Source organism: Crocuta crocuta, unplaced genomic scaffold (assembly GCF_008692635.1).
Source record: "Crocuta crocuta isolate KB4526 unplaced genomic scaffold, BGI_CrCroc_1.0 scaffold119, whole genome shotgun sequence".
NCBI lineage: Eukaryota > Metazoa > Chordata > Mammalia > Carnivora > Hyaenidae > Crocuta > Crocuta crocuta.
The window spans coordinates 2,604,620-2,615,644 of NW_027551562.1; the positions used below are offsets into that span (position 1 = coordinate 2,604,620).

The window sequence follows — 11,025 nt, forward strand, 5'->3', positions numbered from 1 at the left end:
CCACCTGGCATGTGCTGCAGTGGAAAGCAGGCCAAGCTGCAGGCTCAAGTCTCTCCCTTCCTGGCACACTGTACCCCCGGTCCTTCCTTCATAAAATGAAGGGATTAGATATGAGCTCAAAGGCCCCTTTGGGTATGAAAACTTCTGTAATTCTTCCACTTCTTTTTTTTTTAAAAAAAAGTCTATTTTTTGGGGGGTGGGGTGGGGTAGAAAGAGGGAGAGAGAGAATCCCAAGCAGGCTCCACGCTGTCAGTGCAGAGCCCAATGTGAGGGTCCATCTCGTGAATCCTGAGCTGAAGTCAGATGCTCAATTGACTGAGGCACCGTGGCGGCCCAAGAACCAGTGTTTTAGATGGTGCAGAGTATATTTATCTATCATATTTGACAACAGTTCAATCTGTGTTTGTGTGTGTGATTTAGTTCAGCTCCCCTACACAGAGGAACAGGCACAGAGGAGGCTTGCCGTTCCCTTCCCATAGACCTCATGGGAGGGTCCATGTGCAACGCGGAAAGGAAGGATCTGCTGAAATGACACACTTTCAACATGTGTGCTGGACACCTGACCAGGAAAAATACCACACGTGGTGTGTGCAATGGCCAGACTTTTGCTGAGACTCTGGGAGGAATGGACACTGCATGTACTAAGGACACTCAATTTCAAGTCTGAAAGAGCTCGTTCAGAAACATCTTGAAAGAGAGAGTTCCAGAACTGAAAAGGCCACATAATCAAGGACCACAGATGAATGAGGGGTAGTCGGCAGAACAAAAACTTGTAGAAGAATACTGTGGGGGAATCAGCAACTCAAGCTACCCGAGCAATGTTCACTGAATAATTAAAGGAGGTGACTCATGGGAAGGTTTGCCCAAATGAAGCAGATTCTATAATCATTAAACATAGGGCTGGGTTTTTTTTGTTTGTTTGTTTGTTTTGTTTTGTTTTTTGATTTTTGGAGGAGGTTAATTCTAAAATGTTTTATTTGCTATGTTTTAAAATATACTAATGTCACTATTTTGTTTTCCATTCATTTCTTGCTGGCTAATGATTGATGCCATCTTTTCAGATGTTAGTGTTGGTAAGGTATGAATGGTAACACTCTTTTAATATGAAAACTTGAGTGGTTTTCATCCTTTTCTTTAACTGAACTAGTGGGATCAATTCAAACATTTCCCCCTCCTTCCTGGCCTATCCTTAATGAGATGGAATCACTTTTTAGTGACTCTTGAGTTCAGTTCTGGCTTGTTAAGCCATATTAATGTCAAACATGAAGGAAAAGAGAGAATTCTGCTCGGGGGCTAAACAGACACCTCCAGTTAAGGGGGGCAGAGAGAGGCGGTAGATGTTAGGGTGATGAGAACTGGCACCTTCCTCCTGCAGCGTCTGAGGGAGACAGAGTCTCTGGGAGGCGTGGCTGCGCAGTTGTGCAGAGCATACAGTCTGCTAGAATTTTTCGCAACGATGGAAGTGTCCTGTGCTGTCCAGCATGGCTTTCCTGAACATTTGAGATGTGGTTCGCACACCTGAGCTCCTGAAGATTTACTTTTATTTAAATTGAAGTAATTTTAACTGCCCAAGCCAGAGGGAGGGGAACATGATTACAGTGAGCCCTGAATGCATGTGTGGGCTTCCCGATTCTTCGTGGGGGTGAAGGACGTCCATCCACACCGGTTACTCCTAATTCATCGATGGTCCGTGACTATGTGGCCTTTTGGGTTCTGGAACTCTCTGCTGCTTCCTTGACGTGCCTGGGACCTGGTAGTCTTACAGAAGCATGAGGACCTGGAGCCTGTGCCTGCTGTCTCTGATCACTGTAGGGTCTCAGGCTGCTCCCCAAGCCTGGCTCAGGACAAGTCTGAAGGACCTTGTGGGTTGCAGAGCTCGCTGGGCTGGGCGGTGGCTGAGGTCTTTGTCAGGCCTGCACCGCAGCTCACTTTCTCCTTTCCTGCTCCCGGCTCCTTCCCTGCCCCTCACAGGCGTGGCTGTCTGCAGGGCCTTCCCTCACAAACTGTCCCTGGGGAGCAATGGCATCTTTGCATTTTAAAAACTTTTTTGAATACTTTAATTACATTAAATGAGGCCAATGTTAGTGAAAAATCATGAAAATGTCACTTTTAAGAACAAAGCTCTTGAACCAAAAGTACAAATTCTGTGTCGCTTCACGTTATAAACGCACCAACAAGAAGGGAAGCATATGCATAATTAGAGTCTTAAAACACCCCGCTTCTAACACTGTTATTTGTCACATAATAACCTCAGACAAAGATGCTCTGTGTTTATGGAAATGCAAATAGCATCACAAATTTGGAACTTTTCTTCGCAGGGAATTTGCTGTGCACCAGAATCTAAATGTGTTTCTTAGTTTTAAGAGATATTTTCAGCTTATCTAGCTCCAAAGATTCTTTTAAGTTTAAAAGTTAGAAGGAGGGGCGCCTGGGTGGCTCAGTCGGTTAAGTGTCTGACTTCGGCTCAGGTCATGATCTCCTAGTTTGCGGGTTTGAGGCCGGCGTCGGGCTCTGTGCTGACAGCTCAGAGCCTGGAGCCTGCTTCAGGTTCTATATCTCCTTCTCTCTCTGACCCTCCCCTGCTCATGCTGTCTCTCTCTCTCTCTCAGAAGTAAATTAAACAGGGGTGCCTGGGTGGCTCAGTTGGTTGAGCGTCCAACTTCAGCTCAGGTCANAAATTAAACATAAAAAAATTAAAAATAAATAAAAATAAAAAATAAAAGAAGGAACTAAGGAATCAGCAAGAAAAATATTTATACCAACATTCGTATCAACGCCAAAATTGATCTTAACACCAATATTTATATTCACAGCAAGTAAAACACTCCCAATGAGCTCTGATTTTCCCCGGCAGTAGTGACGCTGTTTTCCTACCACACCTACGGCACCAGCATCGTTCTTCCTCTAGGAAGTGATGTTCATTAACGTTAACCATCTTATTCATTTGTGCTAAGTGTGTTTAGGGATGACTGATGGAAAGCTGTAAGGCCCAAACTATGTTCAATAAATTAGATCAGGGGGGACTAATGGTTTCCTGAATCCATAGAAAGAAATGTAATCAGCTTTCTGAAAATTCAATTGTGGGGCAGGCACAAAGGTACAAATTAACATTTTCATGATGTGATATTACTTTAATTCTCAGAGAGTCGTGCAATGTCATGCAGTGGAAATTGGGAGTGAACATGGAGGTAGGAACCAATTCTCCTCTACAGAAGGCAAAAGTTGCTTCTACAGCATTTTTGCCAGATGACGTTCTAGTCTTTGCTGACATAGTTCCCTGGGATGGAGACTCATGACGTCCTGAGGCGGCAGCCGGCACGGAGGCACTCCACCCCCACTTATTTTATTTTATTATTTTATTTTAATTTAATTTAACTTATATTTTATTCCATTATTTTTGTTTTATTTATTTTATTCCATTCCATTTTATTTTATTTTATTCCATTTTATTTTATTCCATTCCATTCCATTTTATTTTATTCTATTCCATTCTATTCCATTCCATTTTATTTTATTTTATTCCATTCCATGTTATTTTATTATTTTATTTTATTCCATTCCATTTGATTTGATTTGATTCCATTTTATTTTGTTTTGTTTTATTTTTTATTTTATTATATATATATATATATTTAAAGAAAAGCAGACTGCCACATGCAGCTCTTTGGTTGTGTCTGGAGTTTGGAAGCTTGACTTACCCTACGTTCTCCTACAATTGTGCTTTGAGAGCTTGTTTGGAGTCCCTATCTGGGAATTGCTGCCACTCGTATACCCTTGACTAAAGAATGGTCCTCCACTATCAGGGAAGGTCACCTCTTGGACTGAGCGAAGCTCTGGGAGGGACACATGTGGAGCAGTGAGGGTGGACGGGGACACCCGCCTCGCCAGCTAGACCAGCCGAATCCACCCTGGTGATCAATGGGGGGGACAGATGTCACAGCCAGATTGCCTTCATATCCTATTTTATTTTTTTACTGCAGTTTATTGGTTTTTTAATTTCACACTTTAAATTAAATTCCAGTTAGTTAGCATAGAATGTAATGTTAGTTTCAGGAGTAGAATTCAGTGATTCATCACTTCCATACAATACCCAGTGCTCATCCCAACCAGTGCCCTTCTTAATGCCCGTCACACATCTAGCCGGTCCCTCTGCCACCTCCCTCCATCAGCCTTCAGTTTGTCCTCTATTGTTAAGAGTCTGTTTTATGTTTGCCTCTCTTTTCCCCCCTAAGTCCATCTGTTTCCTAAATTCCAGATATGGGTGAAATCATATGGTATTTGTCTCTTATTGATTTATTTTGCTTAGCATAATACACTCTAGTTGCACCCACATCATTCCAAATGGTAAGTTTCATTCTCTCTGATCACTGAGTAGTATTCCATTGTATATCTATAACACATCTTCTTCCTTTTTTAAATATAATTTATTGTCAAGTTAGCTAACATACAATGTTTACAGCGTGGTCTTTTGGAGGTAGATTCCCGTGATTCATCACTTACATACAACACCCAGTGCTCATCCCAACAAGTGCCCTCCTCAATGCCCATCACCCATTTTCCCCTCTCCCCTGCCGTGCCCCCATCAACCCTCAGTTTGTTCTCTGTATTTAAGAATGTTTATGGTTTGCCTCCCTCTCTGTTTGGAACTGTTTTTTCTCCTTCCCTTCCCTATGGTCTTGTGTTAAGTTTCTCAAGTTCCACATAGGAGTGAAAACATATGATCTCTGTCTTTCTCTGACTGACTTATTTCACTCAGCATAATACTCTCTGTTCCATGTTATTTGCAAATGGCAGGGTTTCATTCTTTCTAATTGCCAAGTAGTATTCCAGTGTATATATAAGCCACATCTTCTTTATCCAATCATTAATTGATGGGCTCTTTCCATGTACCTCTACTTTAACAAAATGTCCGTGGTTGCTTTACCGACTACAGAAATTACTAAGACAATGAACCAAGACTACATGTGCTGTGTCAACTCTAGTAACCAGATGCAAGGGAGAGAGACCCAGGTCTCGATCCTTATCTTTAAGTTGAACCATAGGAATTACTGATATTTGACCATTTTTGACCCACAAAACAGTGATTTCACATGGTCCAATTTAATTGTTATTTCTATGAAGCTGAAAAAGAGTGAGAAAACCAACATTCCACTCCAGATGAAGACTTGCTATGGTGTAAATTAAAAAAACAAAGAAAATGGACAAAGAAAACGGAATCTAACCAGAGATACTCGTTGCGGAACAAAATATAGAACAATCAATCACTTAATTTTTTTTCTTGTGAAATTACCCTGGCTTCTTAAATTACAGTATTCAAGAAAATCAAAATTAAATTTCTCTTTCTCTTGGATTTTTGCTTGGTATCACAGTTCCAACTATATTACCTCTAGTAAATCTTCTCAAGAAATATTTACTGAGGACCTATTATGTGTCAAACATGGGAGCAAGTGGTAGATGTGGAAGGATAGGCTGAAACATTATCCTTGATCACCTCATGAGAGATAAAGACACATAAGTAATGAAAATGCATTGAAGGAAGTTTAGTTGATAGGTATGCGCATGCACTCATACGGAAGCCCAAGGGAGGGAGAAATGCATACCGGTGTCATGGCGAAGGCTTACTGGAGATTTGATATGAATCTTAAAGAATAAGGAGGAATTTGCCAGAAGCTGGAGACTATGTGGTACATTCCCTACATAAGAACATTCCAGGGATTGCCTCCCTCCCTCTCCCCCACTATTCCCCCTCTCTTTCTTCTCCCCCACCATGAGACACTCTGGAATGCTGAGAAAAACTGAGGGCAGATGGGGTTGGGGGAGGGGAAGGGGGTGATGGGCATGGAGGAGGGCACTTGTGGGGATGAGCACTGGGGGTTACGTGGAAATCAACTTGACAATAAACTATTAAAATCAATACATACATAAATAAATAAATAAATAAATAAAAGAACATTCCAGGGAGAGAAAGAAAGCCTGACCAAAGACAGGAAGGTAAATGACCACATAAACCAGCACAGAATATTGGGCAGATAATAGATGGAAACAAGGCTGAAGCAACAGGCAGCCTTGAGAGACTTTATTTTAAGATGCTTGGACTTGGACTTTGCACAGGAGGCGATGGGAGACTTCACTCTTTTTATTTTTTTTCTCAACTCAGCTGAAAGGAGCAGTGTTCTCAATGTACTCGTATTTTCATCAGCCCAAGTGTGTGCTGTTAACAAAAATATTAAGTCCAGTACGTGATGGCTTTTGAAAGAAACTGTTTCTTTCGTCACTAGGTACAAATATACTTTTTTTTTTTTGCTATTACAGTTAAAGTGCTTCCTCCTCACCCCAAACGTCACTCTGAAAATGCTAATAACATGCAATCTTGTCAGGAAACTGTCTAAATCTGTGTACTGGTCATCAAATTTACTGTACGGATGCTTCACATGTGAATTATTGGCTAGCGAATCGATTCTTCCGGGTTTCCGCTGGCCTGTCTACTAGAGATGTGCATACATTTCTCTGGCTTCCCACCATCCCACGTGAAGTGGGTTTTAGACTCTGCATTCAGGATTCCCCCCAGCACGCACACATCCTCTTAGAAGGCATCATTTGCGTGAAGTGCAATCCATTATTTACAATTTGCCCCAGAGTGGGAGAATATGAGAGTTAAATGGAGATTTTCCCTTAAAAGAATTTAACATTAATAATTGACTTTTGCGCTCTTCAGGCCAGGTCTCTGCGGTATTTTAATGAGGGTGTGATGTGGTCTCCACACTCACAATACAGGTAGCGAGCCTGTTTGCAAGGATATCCATTTCTGCTCTACTCTGGAGAGTTCCGAGTCACATGGCTCCCACCTGGGCACGGCCAATGGGAAGCAATGGAGGGGGGGTGGTTGGAGAACCCAGAGAGAGGCTGCAGGTGCCTCTCCCACAATCCCCGTCTGCGTGAGTGGCTTCACTCCAGCAGTGGTAGAATCTCCTCTGGGGCTGCCCAGGAGGCCTCCGCAGTTCTAGTTTCTTCTGGGTGACCCTGGTGCATGGTTCCCACCAACACCACCTCCCTCCTCTGTCCCGGGAGTGGAGGTACCCACCTGATGTTAGGGTTTCCGGGTGGTCTTACTCTCCCTTCTTTGGCATCTCAGATCTGCTATTACCTGTGCAATGCATTCCCTGAATGACTCCGGTAAGGTACAGTCCTGTATAAATTTCCTGTATGCATTTTCAGTACTTAAGTGTCTCCTGATTTTTCATTAGACCCTTAACTGATTTACTCCATGTTTCTCACACCTCAGGGTACTTGTTAAAACACACGCTTTCACAACATCTAATTAGAATCCTCAGGATGGTGGCCTGGGAATCTAGTTTTCTAACAAGCTCTCTCGGGGTGATTCTTTGGATCAGGGAGGTCTTGCAAACAGTCTTACAGATCCCACGGCTTCGAGGCTTTTCTGAACGGTATTCATTTGCACCAGGCACATTATGGGATGTGCTATGGAAAGCCATTGGTGGCTTTTAAGCATCAGAATAAAATGATCTGATTTATGTTTTTAAAAAGGTCACTGTGGCTTTTGTATGGGGAAAGGATCAAAAAGGTAGAAAGAACAGAGGCAGGGAAACAGGGAGAGGCCCATAGGACGTGGTCCAGCTGGGATAGGACACTGACTTGGACACGGCTGAGGAGGAGCGACAGAAGTAAGTGACTGAAGCCAGGATATGTTTGGGTAGTAGTGCTGGCGAGGTGCAGGGGTAAGAGGTAAGTCAAGGATGCCTCCTCATCTTTGACTTGGACCATTGAGTATATGATGGCGCCATTTTCTCAGACAGGGAAGACCATGGGAGGAGCAGGTCTGCAGAAAGTAATTTTGGGTTCATTTGGCCATTTGAAATTAATCAGGCTGATTTACGCATTCAGATGGCTTGTCATTTGGCAGGTTCATATAAAGTGTCTTTGATTCTAGGGGCGCCTGGGTGGCTCAGTCAGATAAGCATCTGACTTCGGCTCAGGTCATGATCTCCTGGTTCTTGAGTTAAAGCCCCATGTCAGGCTCTGTGCTGACAGCTCAGAGCCTGGAGCCTGCTTCAATTCTATGTCTCCCTCTCTCTCTTTGCCCCTCCCCTGCTCATGCTCTGTCTCTGTCTCTCTCTCAAAAATATTTTTAAAAATTTATAAAGTGTCTTTGATTCTAAAGCCTATACAGTTTGCTAGTATTTACAGTTTTTATTTTCCAATTAATAATTCTATTTTTTATTTCCTTTGAAGTTGAATAGCACTTGAGGACAGCATTTTGAATTTCCCAATTGTATCTAGTGGTTTACTCTGTATTATACTTAATATTATTTCTAGAGACTAGTAATTAAATACAACTTCTGTGATTTTTTTCTTATGGACATGAAAATGAATTGTTTTAGGGTTTTGTCTAATTATGAACTTTTAAAATTATCTTAATTACATTATTCAAATAATAACTGGTCTTACTCTTAGGTGATCATATTTATCAAAGACAGAAATGGGTCATAAAACTTCTAGTGAAGCTGATTGCTTATTTGCCCTTATGTTTAGAAGACTTTGTGCTTTACACACTTAAATGATGTACAATCTAATGAATATAAGGCAGTTAGTTGGATCTTCATCCTATATAATACTTTTATTACTACAGATTAACTCTGATGTCATTTTATACTTCTTTGCTTTAAATTCTCTCGTGTCTGATACTCATTTTGCCATAAGTACTCTGAATTTTGCTTGCATTCACTTCATATAGTTTTGTCCATTCTTTTGTTTATATATCTCCCAGGTCTTTTAGTTTCAGGCGTGTTCTTGTGAGCTGGATAGCATAATGGATTCTACATCTGTTACTGTCTTACAAATTTTCTGATTTTATGTTTCCTTCCTGACGTTTTTCTACCCCTAACTGTATTGACTTTTGTTTACATTTATTTTTCTGTAATGCTTTGTAATTCACACATTTTAATTTAATTCCACTAGTTTTCCCTGAGAATATTTAGATTAAATTTCAACATGAACACAGTGCGCTGTTAAGACCTAGATGTGAGACCTGAAAACATAAACATCCTAGAACAAAACACAGGCAGTAACTTCTCTGTCATTGGTCGTAACAACACTTTTCTAGATAGGTCTCCAAAGGCAAGGGAAACAAAAGCAAAAATAATCGTGGGACTACATCAAAATAAAAAGCTTTTGCACAGTGAAGGGAACCATCAACAAAACTAAAACACAACCTATGGCATGGGAGATGACATTTACAAATGATATACCCAGTAAGGGGTTAATACCCCCAAAATATGAAGAGCTCATACAACTCTACACCAAAAAACCTAACAGTGTGATTAAAAAATGGGCAAAGGTGGGTGCCTGGGTGGCTCAGTCGGTTAAGCATCCTACTCTTGATTTCTGCACAGGTCATGATCTCACAGTCATGAGATAGAACTCCATGTCAGGTTCCGCACTGGGTGTGGAGCCTGCTTAAGATTCTCTCTCTTTCTCTCTGAAAAAAACAAATGGGCACAGAACCTGAATAGACATTTCTATATAGACATGAAAAGATGCTCAACATCACTGATCATCAGGGAAATACAAATCACAACCACAATGAGATATCACCTCACACCTGTCTGTATGGCTAAAGTCAAGAAGATAAGAAACAAGTGCCAGTGAGTATATGGAGAAAAAAGAGCCCTCATGCGTTGTTGGTGGGAATGCAAATTGATACCGTCACTATGGAAAACAGTACGGAGGTTCCTCAAAAACTTAAAAATAGAAATGCCATTTGATCCAATAATTTCACTCTTAGGTATTTATTTACCCAGGGAAAATGAAAACACTAACTTGCAAAGATATATGCACACCTATGTTCACTGCAGCATTATTTACAATAGCCAAGACATGGAAACAACACAAGTGCCCATCAGTAAGATGCACAGTTAAGGAAATATGGTGAATATACACAATAGAATATTACATAGCCATAAAAAGATGAGATCGGGCTGTTTGAGATAACATGGATAGGCCTGGAGGGTATAATTCTAAGTGAAATAAGTCAGACTGAGAAAGACTAATACCATATGACTCTACTCATAAGTGGAATCTTAAAAAAAAAAAAAGCCCACAAATGAATAAACAAACAAAAAGCAGAAACAGACATAGGAATCCAGAGAACAAACTTATGGTTGCCAGAGGGAAGCAGGGTGGGGGGATGGGAAACATTGGTGAAGAGGAGCAGGAGGTACAAGCTTCCAATTTGGGGGAAAGGCCTAGCACAGCAAATACGGTCAAGGATACTGTAACAGTGATGTAACTAACAGGAGAGATGGTAGCCACACCTGTGGTGAACAGAGCACAAGGTATAAACTTGTCCAATCACTAAGTTGCACACCTGAAACTAACTGTACTCAAAAAAAAAAAAAGTTAATGGTATCTATTTGGTGGTTATGAAAGTGTTCATATGTTTGTTCTCCCCGCTGCCAATTTTGCTATTTTCACGTTTTCATCTAAGTTTTAAAAATCATACAACTCTCTTCACTGCTTATTCCAAGGAAATAACTTTTTGACTCATCTTGAAACTTTATGCAGAATAACAACTCTTCCTAGAAGATGACTGAAGTAGTTAAGGAGGATGAGAGTGGCTCAGCAGCAGAGCGTTAATGGTGCAGTGGTGCTGGTGACTGTGGAGTGAGAAGCCCTCCTTAGTTTTTCAGTTCAAGAGAAATGGCAGGAGGTGTAAGAGATTCAATCCTAATTCTGCAAAAAAAATATCCCTGGGGAACCTAATGTAGCACAAATCTTACTTGCATTTCCAAGAACCTACCAGAGCACACAGTAGATGATTATTAAAATATATGGAATGGCTGGGTGGATAGTTGGGTGGATGGATGGATGGATGGATGGGTAGGTGGATGGATGGATGGATGGACAGGTGGATGGGTGGATGGATGGATGGGTGGACGGGTGGATGGATAGATGGATGGGTGGATGGGTGGATGGGTGGATGGGTGGGTGGATGGATGGAAGGATAGA

At 41.3% G+C, this 11,025-nt stretch overlaps 1 protein-coding gene across 2 annotated transcripts in view; it reads right to left on the bottom strand.

Annotated features, from left to right (window-relative positions):
- DNAAF11 (dynein axonemal assembly factor 11) overlaps positions 1-11,025 on the bottom strand; it is a 78,546-nt gene that overhangs the window by 8,966 nt on the left and 58,555 nt on the right. The window lies entirely within an intron of this gene.